A 16,207-nucleotide genomic window follows, 5' to 3' on the forward strand; every position below is an offset into this window, starting at 1 on the left:
TCTATCTTGTGAAAAATTACAGTGATACCAACCTAACCTATCTTTTCTCTATCTCCAGTTTTCCTCCACTTGTCCTCTCTACCAAAAATAAATAAATTTATTCTGCTTTTATCTCACTCCCATTCCTGAGTCCAGACTGAATTTCTTTCCTTTTTACTTTAAAACTCTCTCTGAGTCATCTTCAGATCCCTTAGTCCCCCAACCTCTATCACCACCACTGCCGTCATCTCCTACCAATGACTTTCAAAAACGTTTCTCCCTACCTTAAGGAGGATATTTCTATAGCTCTGCATTAAAAAGTCCTTGCTTTTTGTTTGAGCTAGATTTGGGAATTTTATAAAATGTACTCCTTCAAAGAAGAGCTCAGATTCCTGCTTTCCGACTAAACTTTCCTGACTTCTATCCATCCAAACTGATGTGATCTTTTGCTTTGCACAGCCCTTTCAGAATATTTATCACTTCTTAAGGTTGGTTAAAAGTATGTATGCACATGCCTCATCACCCCATCTGGCTTGTAGGCAACATGAGGACAAGAAAGCATGTCTTGATTAGATTAGAGTCGTGGTGAGTGTTTGTTGAGTGAATGACTGTGAACTGTTATCAGAGAGACAAGTTAAAACAGGAACAAGTGGAATAGACTCTTATCTCAGCTGACCTCTCCCCCTTGATGTTCCTTGTTCATGTATCTCAACTTCTGAGTCTATCAAAAGCCAAGTGAAGAGGCTGTTTCTCTGAGATCATTCGTCTGTCCTGTTAATTTGTGTTAAGTGGTACTATATCAGAGCCAAGCTTTTAAGTCCATTAAAAGTCTTACAGCTTCTCTCAAAGTTGAGAACACTATTAAAGACAACATCAATCCTGTAGCTCTGCTCTACACTCAGGACAAGCTGATGCTTTCAGTCCAGGTCTCAAGATCAGCTTCAGGACCTCCAGAATAACCCTATGGAATGACAGCAGGCTGTGGAGGGTCACTTCTTCTGAGATAAGAAACAGGCTGTCCTAAACGCAAGAATCCCTCATAAAGATATCAGCTGGAGAAGAAATAAACATGCTGGTGATGAGGCATGTGCATGCTATTATCCTCAAATGCCCTCATCTCTCAAGCTTTATAATGCACTTTTTTAAAACTCTTTTTAAAAACAACAAATTTGACAGGCCAGACACAGCTCACTAACCTGGGAGATTTGTTTTAAAAATACTGATTTCCACATACCATCTGTAGAGAATTTCCGGGGTGAGGCTCAAAATTGTGTATTTTTAAAAGTTCCCTATGTGATTTTTCTTTGTAGCTAGGGCTTAGAACTTCTGGAAGCCTATTGCAGACTGCAAAGCAATTTAACGTCAGCTATTATTTCATTTGGTGTTTACAGACATAGCTAGGAATAGTATTCCCATTTTAGGAATGAGAAACCAAAGCTTGGAGAGATCTGATGACTTAACCTAGCATGAGTCCTAACTTTGGTCTTCAGTTAGAACGTAAGCTCAGGTGATCTGAATCCCAGTCCAAGGCCTGCCCACTGTTCACTTTGAGATCTTACAACTGTAGTTACCAACAAATTATCATGAACTAATTTATCACACTGTGATAAAAAGGATGAGAAACTAGGGGAGTACATTTTCAACAGAAGAAGAACCACACGAGCAAGAAAAGTTTATATGATGGGGAAGCCCTCATTTATTTTTTTAATTTTTTTTTACTGTTTATTTTTGAGAGAGACAGACAGTGAGCAGGAGAAGGGCAGAAAGAGAGAGAGACACACACGCAGAATCTGAAGCAGGCTTCAGGCTCTGAGTTGTCAGCACAGAGCCCAATGTGGGGCTCAAACTCGTGAACCATGTAATCGTGACCTGAGCTGAGGCTGGACGCTTAACCAACTAAACCACCCAGTTCCCCTGGTGGGGACGCCCTTTAAAAGCCTTCTTCTATTTCCATTTTTCCTATTTTTTTTCTTTCTCGTCTCCATCACAGCTTTTCTTTCTTCCCAGGCAATGACTTAGAACCATTACCAATACGAAAAAATGTTAGATCACACAGTTTCAATTAAAAAAAAAAGAAGAGGATGGGAATGAATTGTGCACACATGTGCCAGGGTTCTGAACTATTACTGTTATGTGGAGGGTTGCCCCTTTTCTCATGTTTTTTGCCCCTGTCTTTCTAAAAATAAGATCCTTCTCCAAAGATAGAAAGAAGTGCTGATTTGATCAGTTGGAGTGCAGGCCTTCTACGGGGCCATATTTTACAATTGTGTGGGTTTACTCTGCCCCAAAGATTAACACCTGTGTGCATCTCTTGTCTCTTCTTAATAAGACTTACATGTACAAATGTATTTGGAACTTCAGTGTATGGGAGGCATGTCAGATAAGTGAAGAAAGGAGAGACTATTTTCAGGGCACCTGGAAGGCTTAGTTAAGTGTCCAACTTCAGCTCAGGTCATGATCTCACAGTTTGTGGTTTCAATACCCGCATTAGGCTCTGTGCTGACAGCTCAGAGCCTGGAGCCTGCTTCACATTCTATGTCTCCCTCTCTCTCTCTGTCCTTCCCCTGCTCATGCTCGCTCTCTCTCTCTCTCTCTCTCTCTCTCTCTCTCAAAAACGAGAGAAATTAATAAACATTATTTTTTTGAAAAAAAGACTTCAGTTAAGCTAATAAAATGTTTATTCATATAGAAAATGATAAAGTTGGACAACTCTGTCACTTCGTATACATTATAATTAGAAAGGAAAAGATTTATTTAAAAAGTCCAGAATCTAGGGGCACCTGGAGGGCTCAGTTAAGTGTCTGACTTCAGCTCAAGTCATGATCTCATGGCTCATGGGTTCGAGCCACAAGTCAGGCTCTGTGCTGACAGCTCAGAGCCTGGAACCTGCTTCAGATTCTGTGTCTTCCTCTCTCTGACCCTCCCCCACTTGCACTTTGTCTCTCTTTCTCACAAGAATAAGCAAACATTTTAAAAAATGTAAAAAGTCCAGAATCTAGCTATTTATCTGCAATTTGGCCAATAGCATCCTCACTGGTCCCCATAACGTTACCTTGACCCCAGTGTCTCATTTCAACACTGCAATCTTAGCGATACTTCTAAAAAATAATTCAGAACCCAATAGCTTAAAATCTTTAATGCTTACCAAACTCATTAGCAATGTAATCCAAAATCCTTAATATGGCTCATTAAGATGTTTCATGATTCTACCACAGACTACTTGCCCGACCTCAACTGGTAAGGTTCCATTTTCCATCAGTCAAACTACTGCAGATGCACTGGCGTCCTTGCTCTTTCTCAAATAGGCCGAGTTTGTTCTTGCCTCAGAGCCTTTGCACTTATCCTTCCTTATCCTAGAGTATTCTGCTTATAGACATCTATATGATTTTTCTTCATTTTCTGAAGGTATTTGATCAAATTTATTATTACATAGATCTTCTATGATCACAAATGTATACTTTTTAAAAAAATATTTATTTTGAGATAGAGAGGGAACATGAGCAGGGGAGGAGCACAGAGAGAGGGAGACAGAATCCCAAGTAGAATCTCTGCTGACAGTGTAGAGCCTCATTCAGGACTCGAACTCCTGAGTCATGAGATCATGACCTGAGCCAAAACCAAGAGTTGGACGCTTAACAGACTGAGCCACCCAGACACCCCACAAATATATACTTTTCATGTCTCTTCTACCTATCATTGTGTCAACCACAGTGTCTGCACTTAGAATTCATTAAATTCATTATCCTCCATTCATTATTCTACTACCTTTTTATTTTATTATTTTCTATTATCATTGGACATATGCTGAATCATCCTATATTAATAACCACAAATTTTTGGTATCATAGGTAAAAAGAGACTGATTATAATAAGGTTTTGTTTATTCTAAAGGTCTGTCTTGGGCTGGTGGAGGGGGTGGCTCTGTTCATCTTACTCAAGGACTCAGGAAAACAAGCAACCGCCATTGAAATATTTCCAGTTACTCTGTCAATAGAAAGAGGTCTGATCAAACTCAACCTAGAAATCAGCTTGAATATCCCTTCATGGCCATATTTATTTCATCTTCTGTGAAATTTCTGCTTATAAATATTGCCCTTTTTTATTGCATTTGTCTTCTTAGTAATTTGTAGAAGTATTTATTTACTCTTGGTACTAATCCTTTCTTAGCTATGTGCATTGTAAATATCTTCTCCCCATTTCTCTAGTCTTTTCATTTACTATAAGGTCTTTTGACAATAAAGAAAAGTTATTGGTTCTGTTAGAGAAAATGTATTACCAAAATCCATCTCCTATTTCCAGATGAAAGCATCCAAGTTATCAGTCTTGCCTTGTCAAGATGGAATCCTGGAGACCAATTAGGAGACTATTAGATAGTGGTTATCAAATTAGAAAGAAAGAGTTGGGATCTGGATAATTTGAGAATAGAATGGAAAGAATTTCATGATAAATTAGGGATAGGGAAGGTACATAATGAAGGAAAGGGGAGTCAAATATAACTTTAAGATTTTGGGCTTGGCCAATTAGAAGAATGAGTAATATGTTGAAATTACAAATGTAAAGGAGCAGATTTGGGGAAGAAAATCAAGAGTTTGCTTTTGGTCATGCTTATTTTGAGATATTATCAGACATCTAAAAGCAAATAGATGAGGCACATGGATAGATGTCACAGAATTCATGGGTGATAATGAATTTAGACATGAACATTTGGAAGTCGACAGCATACAGAAGGCATTTAAAACTGTGGGATAAAATACACATACTTACAGAATTTGGTAAATGGTGCAGAGAAAAAAGTTCAAAGACTGAGCTCCCAGGAATTCCAATATGTCCTAATCAGGATAAAGAGGAAACTAAAAAAAAAAAAAGGAGGAGGAGGAGGAGGGGGAGGAGAAAGAAGAAATGGCCAGTGAGATAGGTGGGAAACCAAGAGAAAGCAGTGCTCCAGAATCCAAAGAGAGAAAAATTATAAAAATAAGAGAGTGATCAACTCTGTCCAGGTAAAAGAGCGAGACAAAGAAATTACAATTACGTTTGGCAATGTGGAGGTTTTTGGAAAACTTGACAGAAGTGATTACAGTGCACTTTGGTGAGTGGAGTTTAGTAGAGTGGTTTGAGAAAGATTGTAAAGCTAGGTGATGGAGAAAATATAAATAATTTTTGTGGAGAATGTTTTTATTTGTAATTTTGGTTTTGTTTGTTATTTTTTTAGGGGAATAGGAAAATATAGCAGTAATTGCATGGAATTTGATAACAAGGAAGTTTGGGGTTTTTTTGTTTTATTTTTCTGTTGTCAAGAAAAGAACAGCAATTGTACTACTAGGTATTTACCCAAAGGATATAAAAAATACTGATTCAAACAAATACATGTACCCTGATGTTTATAGCAGCATTATCAACAATAGCCAGATTATGGAAAGAGCACAAATGTCCATCGACTGATGAATGGAAAAGAAGATGCAGTGTGTGTATATTGTATGTATGTGTGTGTGTGTATGTATATATACATATATATATATATGTATGTATGTGTACATATATATATATATATGTACACACACAATAGAATATTACTCAGCCATCTAAAAGAATGAAATCTTGCCATTTGCAATGTTGTGGATAGAGTTAGAGTGTATTCTAAGCAAAATAAGTCAGAGAAAGACAAATGCTGTATGATTTCATATGTGAAGTTTAAGAAATAAAACAGATGAACATAGGAGAAGAGGAAAAAGAAGAGAGGGAAACAAACCATAAGAGACTCTTAATGGTAGAGAACAAACTGAGAGTTGACCGAGGGAGGTTAGTGGCACATGTGCTAAATGGGTGATGGGTGTTATGGAGAGTACTGGTTATGATGAGCATGGGGTGTTCTGTGTAAGTGAGGAATCACTAAATTCTCCTGAAACCAATGTTACGCTATATGTTAACTAACTAGAATTTAAATAAAAATTTGAAAAACAAAAGGCAAAATCCCAAACCATACAGCATGACTCTATGCCAGTAGGAATGGCCTAGTAAAAAGGAAAAATTTGACAGTGAGGAAGCATCCTTCAGTGAGTAAGATGCAAAGGGCTGGCTTAAGATAGGACCATGGACAGCTAGTCCACTAGAGCTGAAAATGAAAGAGCATATGAGGATATAGAAGCAGACGTGTTAGTACATTTAGGGAGGGAGATTTTTATATTATCCCCTGCCTTTCCAGATCTCAAATTCCATGATTATACCCCAGTACCCTCATGTAATTGACCCCATTAAATAATGGTGGGGGTGATTTCCCACTGTCATTTAGAAAATTATAGACACATTCAGGGCCAGAAATTTAGTCTTCTGATGACTATATCTGCAATATTTAGTTCACTCATACGTTTATTAGGTAGATTGTTATTGAAATCCATTTGCCAAGAACTCTTCTAGACACTAGGAATAAGTAGTGAATGATATGATTTCTTTCAGTATATTTGAATCTAAAATGTGAGACAAGCATATTTGCATAGTTAATTTGAAATGCCATAAGTTCTACAAAAACAAGACGACTATGCAGTAAGAAAAAAATATTGGGACTGACCTAAGGTAGCTGGGGAAAGAGAAATAATTGATAATCTGAAATTTGAAGAATAAGTAGGACTCGTGTGTGAATTAAAGTCTAGGAAGCATGGGTAAGAACATTGAAGGAAGCACAAATACCCTACAAGAGCACCTCAAAATGTTCAAATGTGGCAAGGGAAATGAGAATAAAGAAAAAAGGAGTATAAGTTCCAGGAATAGGCAGGAATCATATTACATAGGGATGTAGTTAAAAGTTCATATTTTGCCTAGAGAATATTGAGAAGAGATTAGTTTAAGCTATGGATCAGCTAGAACAGATCTGTGTTGCAAAAGGATAACTACATTGTAAAAAGAAGAAAGTGAAGAAAACAAATACATATGCAGACAAAATGGTTGGACTATTATTAAAGTAATAGATGTGTGAAATGATGTTAGCACACACTAAGTTGGTTTATGGAGAGATAGGGAGAATTGGATGGATTTGAGAGATATCCAGGAGTGTGGATTGATAGGATACGATGGTAGGTGGTTTGTAAGAGAGAGATACTTTGGAGGATGACTTTAAGGATTTGCATTAGAATATATAGGTTGATGGTGGTGCCATGGAAGGTTTTAGAGTCAAAAATGAGTTAGTACTGGACAAATACAATGCCAATTAGATGTCAGTGGTATTTTCAGGTGAAGGTAACAAACATAACATACCAAATACCAGCCAAGTGCTGTATTGTGTTCTGTCAATAGAGAAATAAAAGTCACATTCTACCCTCAAAAAGCTCATAGTTTAGCAGCTCATACTCTACATTGCTATAGCACCTTTCTCATTCTGAATCTGCTACCAGATCTGAAAGTTCAACTTTGTTCGAGAATGGCTGGACGGAAGAAAAAAAAAGTCCAAGTCGATATACTTCAACTAGGCAACAGTTACTCCTAAAAAAGATCAGAATGTGGTGTGAAATATGCTAATAACATTTATGCAAATGAAGGTTCACTGTATTAACTACAAGATCAAGGGATAACTGCAAGTAATTTGGTAATGGGCTGTAATTACCCTTCCATCTATAGCATAGGGGATGAGGGTGATTCATGAATCAAACACTGTTACTAAATACTTCTGCATTTCATCAGTGCCTTCTCTTTATCATTGTATTTGAACATACCTGGAAAGCTATTACAAAATAAACAAGTCATTTTTACTATCAGGCTAAAGTAGAGAGAACAGTTTATTCTACTTTTTTCCTTTCCCTTTTTTTTTTCTCTTATTCTTGACTTGATAATGCCTGATAGAGAAGTCTTTCTTAAAGTGTTAGCAACTAGGGCTACAATTCCACATCTTCTAAGAACTAGCTTTGTGACTCTGGTAAAGTTACCAATCTTTTCAACTCAGTTTCCCCATTATTCGTACAAGGATATTAACATTTGTAATCGCCTCTTCAAAAGCATCAGAAATGACTGCTTTTTATTTACTTAGAAACATTTAAGACCATTTTTCTTTTTTACTTTTTATTTTGAAGTATTTTCAAAAGTTGCACAACAAGAACTTCCCTCCGCCCCCAACTGAATCACATGAAAAGAAGTTTTCAAAGTGATGTCCCACTCCCTCTGAATACTTAAAGATGTTTTCCTACTAACATGGTGTTATTCTATATAGTCATGGCATGGCTATAAATGTTAAGAAATTAACACTGATGTAGTCTACTTCCTACTGTTTAACACATAGCACACATTAGGTGTTTGTCAGTTTTTCCAGTGACATGTTTTGTAGCAAAAAGAATCCATGTAGTATCATGTGTTCTATTTGGTCCACACATCCTTCAGTCTCATTCAGTTTGAAAAAGCTGGTCAGTCTTTCCTTGACTTTCATAACCTTGAACTTTTTGAATATTAAAGCCAATTATTTTATAAAATATCCCTCAATTTGGATTTGTCTGATCTTTTCTCATAATTAGATTTAACTTACGCCCTTTCATTTTTTAGGGGAGGAGGCAGAAATATAACAATGTGCTTTTATTGCATTCTGTTGGGTGGTACATGGTTTAAATTTGAACCAGTGATTAATGTGGTTTCTGCCAAGTCTCTCTTTTGCGAAGTTATTCTTTTTCTCTTTGAAAAAAAAATCAGTGTTTGTGGGAGATATTTAAAATATGTAAACAGCCCATTTATCTTCAGACCTTTTTATCCACTTGTTTTCATGTTTGTTTACTTTTCTTCATTTATTTATTTCATGTTTATTTATTTCAAAGTTTATTTATTTTGAGAGACAGAGTGCAAGTGAGGGAGGAACAGAGAGAGAGAGAATTCTAAGCAGGCTGCACGTTATCCGTATGGAGCCTGACACAAGGCTTGATCCCATGAACCATGAGATCATGACCTGAGTCGAAACCAAGAGTCAGACACTTAACTGACTGAACCACCCAGGCATCCCATTCATTTACTTTTTTATTTGCCTGATTTCATTATCACTCATATGCTTGAAATAATATTTTCTGAAATTCTGTCATTTATTTTAAGTTTATTACTTGGCATTTTACTGTAATGAGATGTTTTCTCATCTTCTAATTTGTTCATTTCAGATATACCTTTATGAACATATCAATTCCTATTTTATTCAAGGTGTAATTTGCTATTATTTTATTTATTTGAATTATCTTAGATTTGGCCAGTAGCATCTCCTTGAAATGGATTTTTTTTTCCCCAGACATGTATCCATGGTTCTCTGAGCCCTCCTTAACTATTGGCACAATAAGATCTCCCAGGCACTTCTTATATTTCTCTTGCCCCAGCTTTGGAGTCAGCCAATTATTCAAAGATCTTTTTTTCTTTCTCTTTAGTGGAGGATAGTAGTTGGAAACCAAGATCTGGATACAACATGTGCTCATTGAGCTGGATAATGTGATACCATGCATGGATTCCAGCTACTTTGGAAATGCTGCCCCCAAATACATGCTGACTGTCAAACCCTTTCAGGGACTAACCTCACCTGAAGAAAGCTATCTTGCCCAAGGTCATCTCACTATTAGAAGTACCACCACAGTGAGTCACTGTTTATTAAAAGCTCTGGCTGCTTGCTTCAAATCAGTAATATCCTGAATTACAATCTCAGTTCCAGAGCTTCCCATGAGGCCAGCTGGAGTCTTGATTGGGTCTGCATACTAGCTTAACTTCTTTCTTTGCCCAGTTCTGCTTCTTTCCCCTTCCTTCCACTAGTGTGATTTCCCAAAGGCCTGTCTCAAAGTCTGCTTTCTAGGGAATGCAACCCTAGGAGGTATGGCGTGTCACTGTGCTCATGTCCTCTCAATGGACAAAGCTAGGAAATACATGTATGCATTTCTTCTACTTAAATCTTTGTCTCTAGCTATTTCTCTATATATTTATCTATATAGTGAGCATCACAAAAGTGGTAGGAAGAAAATGGCCCTCCAAAGAAGTCCACATCTCTGGAGACTGTAAATATGTTAGGTTGTATGTTAAGGGAAAATTAAATTTGCAGATAAGATTAAAATTACTATTTGACTGACCTTAAAATAGGGATGTTAACCTGGAGTATCTGTGTGGATCCAACACAGTAACAAAGTCTTTTTTTTTTTATTAAGCTTTTTATTTAAATTCCTGTATAATAAATGTACAGTATTATATTGATTTCAGGCATACAGTATAGTGATTCAATAATTCAGTGTTCGTCATAAGTGTATTCTTTAGTCCCCATCACCTATTTCACCCATATGCCCTGCATACCTCCCCTCTGATGACCATCTGTTTTCTGTAGTTAAGAGTCTGGTTTTGTTTTTTTTTTTTTTTGGTTTGTCTCTCTTTTTCCTTTGTTGGTTTGTTCTGTTTCTTATATTCCATATATGAGAGAAATTGTATAATATTTATCTTCCTCTGACCTATTTCACTTAGCATCGTATTCTGTAGCTCTATCTGTGTTGTTGCAAATGGCAAGATTTCATTCTTTTTAATGGCTGAATAATATGCCATTGTATATATATACCACATCTTTATCCATTCCTCTATCAATGGACAGTTGGGTTGCTTCCATAATATGACTGCAATACTACAGTAAACATAGGGACATGATATCCCTTTGAATTAGTGCTTTTGTATTTTTTGGGTAAATACCCAGTATTGCAATTACTTGATCATAGGGTAGTTCTATTTTTAACTTTTTGAGGAACTTCCATTCTGTCTTTCATAGTGGCTGCACAAGTTTCCATTCCACCAACAGTGCATGAGGTTTCCTTTTTCTCCACATCCTCACCAACACTGTTTCTTGTGCTCATGATTCTAGCCATTCTGAAAGGTGTTAAGTGATATCTCATTGCAGTTTTGATTTGCATTCCCCTGATGATGACTGATGTTGAGCATCTTTTTATGTGTTCATTGGCCATCTGGATGTCTTCTTTGGAGAAATGTCTGTTCATGTCTTCTGCCCATCTTTTAATTGGGTTATTTGGTTTTTGGGTATTGAGTTGTATCAGTTATTTAAATTATGGATACCTACCCTTTAGGAGATATGTCATTTGCAAATATCTTCTCCCATTTAGTAGGCTGCCTTTTAGTTTTGTTGATTATTTCCTTTGCTGTGCAGAAGCTTTTGATTTCAATGTAGTCCCAATAGCTTATGTTTGCTTTTGTTTCCTTTGTCTGAAGAGACATCTAGAGAAGTGTTACTATGGCCAATGACAAAGAAAACTACTGTGTTCTCTTTTAGGATTTTTATGGTTTCAGGTCTCACATTTATGTGTTTTGTCTATTTTGAGGGGTTTTTTTTGAATGGTGAAAGAAGTTGTCTAGTTTCATTCTTTTGCATGTGGCTACCCTATTTTCCAAACACCATTTGTTGAAGAGACTGTCATTTTCCCATTGCATATTCTTTTCTCCATTGTCAAAGATTTATTGACCGTGGAATTGTGGATTTATGTCTGGGCTTTTTTATTCTGTTCCATTGAGCTATGTGTCTGTTTTTGTGCCAGTACCATGCTCTTTTAATTACTACTGTTTTGTAATATAACTGAAGTCTGGAATTGTGATACTTCCAGTTTTGTTTTTTTCTTTTTTGAGATTGCTTTGGCTCTTCAAGGTCTTTTGTGATTCCACACATATTTTAAGGTTGTTTATTTTAGTTCTGTGAGAAATGCTGTTGGTAATTTGATAGGGATTGTATTAAATCTGTAGACAGCTTTATGTAGTATAGCCATTTAATCAATATTTGTTCTTCCAAGCCATGAGCTTAGAATATCTTTCCATTTCTTTGTGTCATCTTCAGTTTCTTTTATTAATGTCTTAGTTTTCAGAGTACAGTTCCTTCACCTGTTAGGTTTATTCCTACATATTTTATTATTGTTGGTGCAATTGTAAATGGAATTGTTTTCTTAATTTCTCTTTCTGTTGTTTCATTATGAGTGTATAAAAATGGAACATATGTCTCTGCATTGATTTTGTATCCTGCAACTTTACTCAATTCATTTCAGGAGTAGTTTTTTGGTGAAGTCTTTAGGGTTTTCTTTATATAGTATAATGTCATCTGCAAATACTGAGAGTTTTACTTCTTCTTTACCAGCTTGGAAGTCTTCTATGTCTTTTCGTTGCCTAGTTGCTGTGGCTAGGACTTCTAGTATGTTGGATAAAAGTGAGAAGAATGGACATCCTTGTCTTGTTCCTGATCTCAGAGGAAGAACTCTCAGTTTATCCCCATTAAGGATGATGTTAGCTATGGATTTTTCATAGGTGGCTTTTATCATGTTCCCTCTAAACCTACTTTGTTTGTAGTATGTTGGAATTATGTTGTACTTTGTTAAATGATTTTTCCGCATCTATTGAAATGATCATATGGTCTTTATCCTTTCTTTTATTGATGCAATGTATCACGTTGATTGCTTTGTGAATATTGAACCACTCTTACATCTGGGATTAGTACTTTTTGCCATTTTAATTTTCCCATTTTAATTACTATGTGTCTTGGTGTGGATATCCTTGGGAGGATTGTTGGGTAATTTCTGTGGCTCCTGGATCTGTGGATGTCTGTTTTCTTTCCCAGATTAGGGAAGCTTTCAACTATTATTTATCCAAATAAATGTTCTGCCTCCTTTTCTTTGTCTTCTTTTTCTGGGATCCCTATAATATGAATGTTATTACACTTGATGGAGTCACTGACTTCCTTAAGTCTTTTTCATTTTGTGTATTTTTTTTCTCTCATTTGTTCAGCTTGGTTACTTTCCATTAATCTGTTTTCCAGGTCATTAATTTGTTCCTGTGCTTCCGCTAGCCTGTTATTTATTCCACCAAGTTTATTTTTAATTTTATCTATTGTGTTCTTTATCTCTGATTGGTTCTCTTGTAATCTCTCTGTTAAGGCTCCCACTGATGTCCTCCATTCTTTTCTGAAGTACAGTGAGTATCTCTATGAACATTACTTTAAATTCTCTATCAGGCATATTACTTATATCCATTTTGCTTAGGTCTCTTGCTGTGGTTTTGTCCTGCTCTTTTGTTTGGGACATATTCCTCTGTCTCCTCATTTCATCTAACTCTCTGTGTCTGTTTCTGTATTAGGAAAGTCAACTACATCCCCTGCTCTTGAAGGTAATGTCTTGATGAATAAGAGGTCTTATAGTACCCTGCAGTGCAATGCCCACTGAGACCCAGCACTTGGTGTCTCAGGGAATATCTCTATGTGTGTTGTATGTGCCCTGCTATTGTGTCCTGGCCACTTTTTCCTTCAGTTCAGTCATCTCCAGAAATTCTCTTTGCCTGCTATAGGCAATATTTTGTCTGGACAGGGTGAGGCGTGTTTTAACGTGGTGTAGGCTGGTCTGCTTGTGAAATGAGACCTGCCCCCACAGCTGCAACAGAAGCCCCATAGAACATTGCAAGTCAGAAGACGTGTTGGCATGGTTTGCACTGGTCTTCTGGGGGAGGAGACCCCAGTGCCAGCACTGAGGCAAAAATGACTGGAAAGGGTGTATCCACCAAAGTGTGGAAAGAGTCAGGGCTTAGTATAAGCAAGATAGGTAGTGAGGATTGGCCTCTTGCTCATTCCTGCATGTGTCTCTGTGTTTATACTTGGGAGCAGGGGATGGAAATGGCACCTGCCAGTTACTTTGTTCCTGAAGGGGTCTCCCTCCAATCCCCACCTCTCTGGGACATGTTCTGAGATGAGTAAATAACTGTCCCTCCTATGTGCCCCAGGTGTTTTTCAAACTGCTGCTTCTAAGCTATATCTCTGCTGCTCCTTTCAGATGGAGACTCAGCTTTCTAAAGCCCTTGGAACTCCCCCAGAGCTGAACCTTACAATTTTTTAAATCCCAGGTTTTAAGTCCTGCTGGCTGTAAGAACTCACAAGATTCAGCCCCTCTCACTTTCAAAGCCAAGTATTATGGGGATTTGTCTTCCCCATGCAGGCTCCCCAGTATGCTAGTCTGTATCTCACCTCTCACTGTACCCCAGCTCACTCCTGATTACCCACAGCCATGGTCTTCTTCACTCCCAAACCATGTCTCCACCCTTCCTACCTTCTTTGGTGTGGCCTCTTCTCTACCTTTAGTCGTCGAATTTGTTCTGCCAGTCTTTGGGTCATTTTCTGGGTTATCTGCACTGCTGTGAGTGTTACCTAGTTGTATCCAGATGGGAGGAAGTGAGCTTAGGGTCCTCCTACTCTGTCATCTTTCTAGCCTCTCCTTCAGTAACAAGGGTTCTTAAAAAATTGGAAGTGGTAGGCAGAAGAAGGAGGCTAGAAGGAGACGTAACTGAAGAAGGTGAGCGTGATGCAGTGTAAAAACTTCACCCACAGATGCTGGATTAAAGGTGAAGGAAAGAGGCCATAACCAAAAGAATGTTGATGGTTTCTAGCAATTAGAAACAGGGGAAGTAATTCCCCCTAAAAGCTCCAAAAAGGAACCTAGGTTTTTGTTTTTGTTATTTTCCAGTGAGACCCATGTTGTACTTCCTACTTACAGAAGTATAAGGTAATAAATTTGCATTGTTTTAAGCTGGTGAAATTGTAAAATTTGTTACAGCAACAATAGACAAGTAATATAAGGAGTTTATACTGATTCCAACTAATTTCAGTCCAATACCATAGCAGTTATTACAATTTTCTCCTTTTCATATTTGTAACTCCCTTTTCCAGCATTGAGAAACATGACCCCCAATATGTTCAATACATTTACTTATTTGATTAACCCTGATCCCAAATCCACTGGGCCACTGCCCTGTGTGGCCACCTTGCTCACTTGGGCCCTACCCTTGTGTCCAATCACAACTGCTAATGACACTTAACTAAGTGATTAGGGAAGGAAGGAAGGAAGGAAGGAAGGAAGGAAGGAAGGAAGGAAGGAAGGAAGGAAGGAAAGGAGGGAAGAAGGTTAGAGGAAAGAATAGCAGCCAAGTCATGGATTTTTTTCCAAGTGTCTATGGATAGACCTTGAAGAGTTGTATTACATAGCCCACCCCCAGAATTTTCTGAAAAATCAGTACTTATGTTTGCTTCCCCAGGGTATAGATCCATAGTTTTTATCACTTTCTCAAAAGAGATGCCTGAACTCTAAATAAGTTAAAAAGCACTGACTTTATAACTATATAGTCAAAAAGTAGAGTGATGACCTAAATGTTCTCCTTAAAATCCATTTACAAGCCTCATAATAGACCATAATAGATCTTCAAAACACTCAAAACACATCTATTCTTATTAGGAGTTGTTAAAAGTTTACTTTCTTTATTTCAGTTTTGTCAGACTTTCCAAGGTTAGAGAAATATCTATAGGTGCCCAGAATCCTCACATTTCAGAAAGATAGTAGACCAATTATAGGAAATGCTATAGGATCATGAACCCAGTTTGTTCAAGTTAGTGTTAACAACTTCATCTTCTACAAGGACCTAGATCAAAGAGGCCCTAAAGGATGAATTTATTGATGAGAGTTTTTGATGTATGCATTTACCTATCCTTTCCAATCCCTGCAACTCCCAACTATGGGTCAGTTGTAGAAGGAGTTTCCAGCTACAGGTCCTAAAACTCCCATGAAAGAAAAAAAAAACAGCTTTCAGTATCAGCCAAGTGCAGCTTACAATACACCTGGCCACCAAACACCATGCTTCCACTGTTCTCCTGAGGTTCACTATACAGGGATTAAAAAACTAAAGCCTTCAGAGGAGAGATCAGAAGCAGCAAGGGGAAAGAGAATCAGTTGACCACAGCCTCATTGCCCAATATTTAGTTGCCCTGTAGTTCTATAGGCTGAAAGCCATATAAACTTTCAGGGGAAGAATTTCTAAATTAGGTAAGATTTGGCAGCTTTGGGGTAATTGCACTGGGTTGTAGATTTTAATAACAGAAATGAGATTAATTCTGCAACTGAAAGTTACCAAAGGACTACTTAATTCTGTAAAAAAAAAAATAGAGGGAAAATAGGGTACTTTCCCCAAATTCCATACAAGAAATGGGGGAAATATGTCCATGGATTGTGTTTCAATAGGTTGTGGAAGAAAAATAAAGCTGTCTTCTGCTTATATTCTTGGGTTAGCTTCTGTCAAAAATGGCTTATTTTTATCAAATATGATATTGAAATAGTGGTAGATGTAGAAAAACTTGTATTTTTTATGATCTGGTGGAAAGAGCTCTTAGAAGCTTACTTGTTCTTTCCTGTTTTTCATCTGACACATTGGTGGGCATGTTACCTTAACTCTAAATCCA

The sequence above is a fragment of the Neofelis nebulosa genome, chromosome 12 (assembly GCF_028018385.1).
Source record: "Neofelis nebulosa isolate mNeoNeb1 chromosome 12, mNeoNeb1.pri, whole genome shotgun sequence".
Classification (NCBI taxonomy): Eukaryota; Metazoa; Chordata; class Mammalia; order Carnivora; family Felidae; genus Neofelis; species Neofelis nebulosa.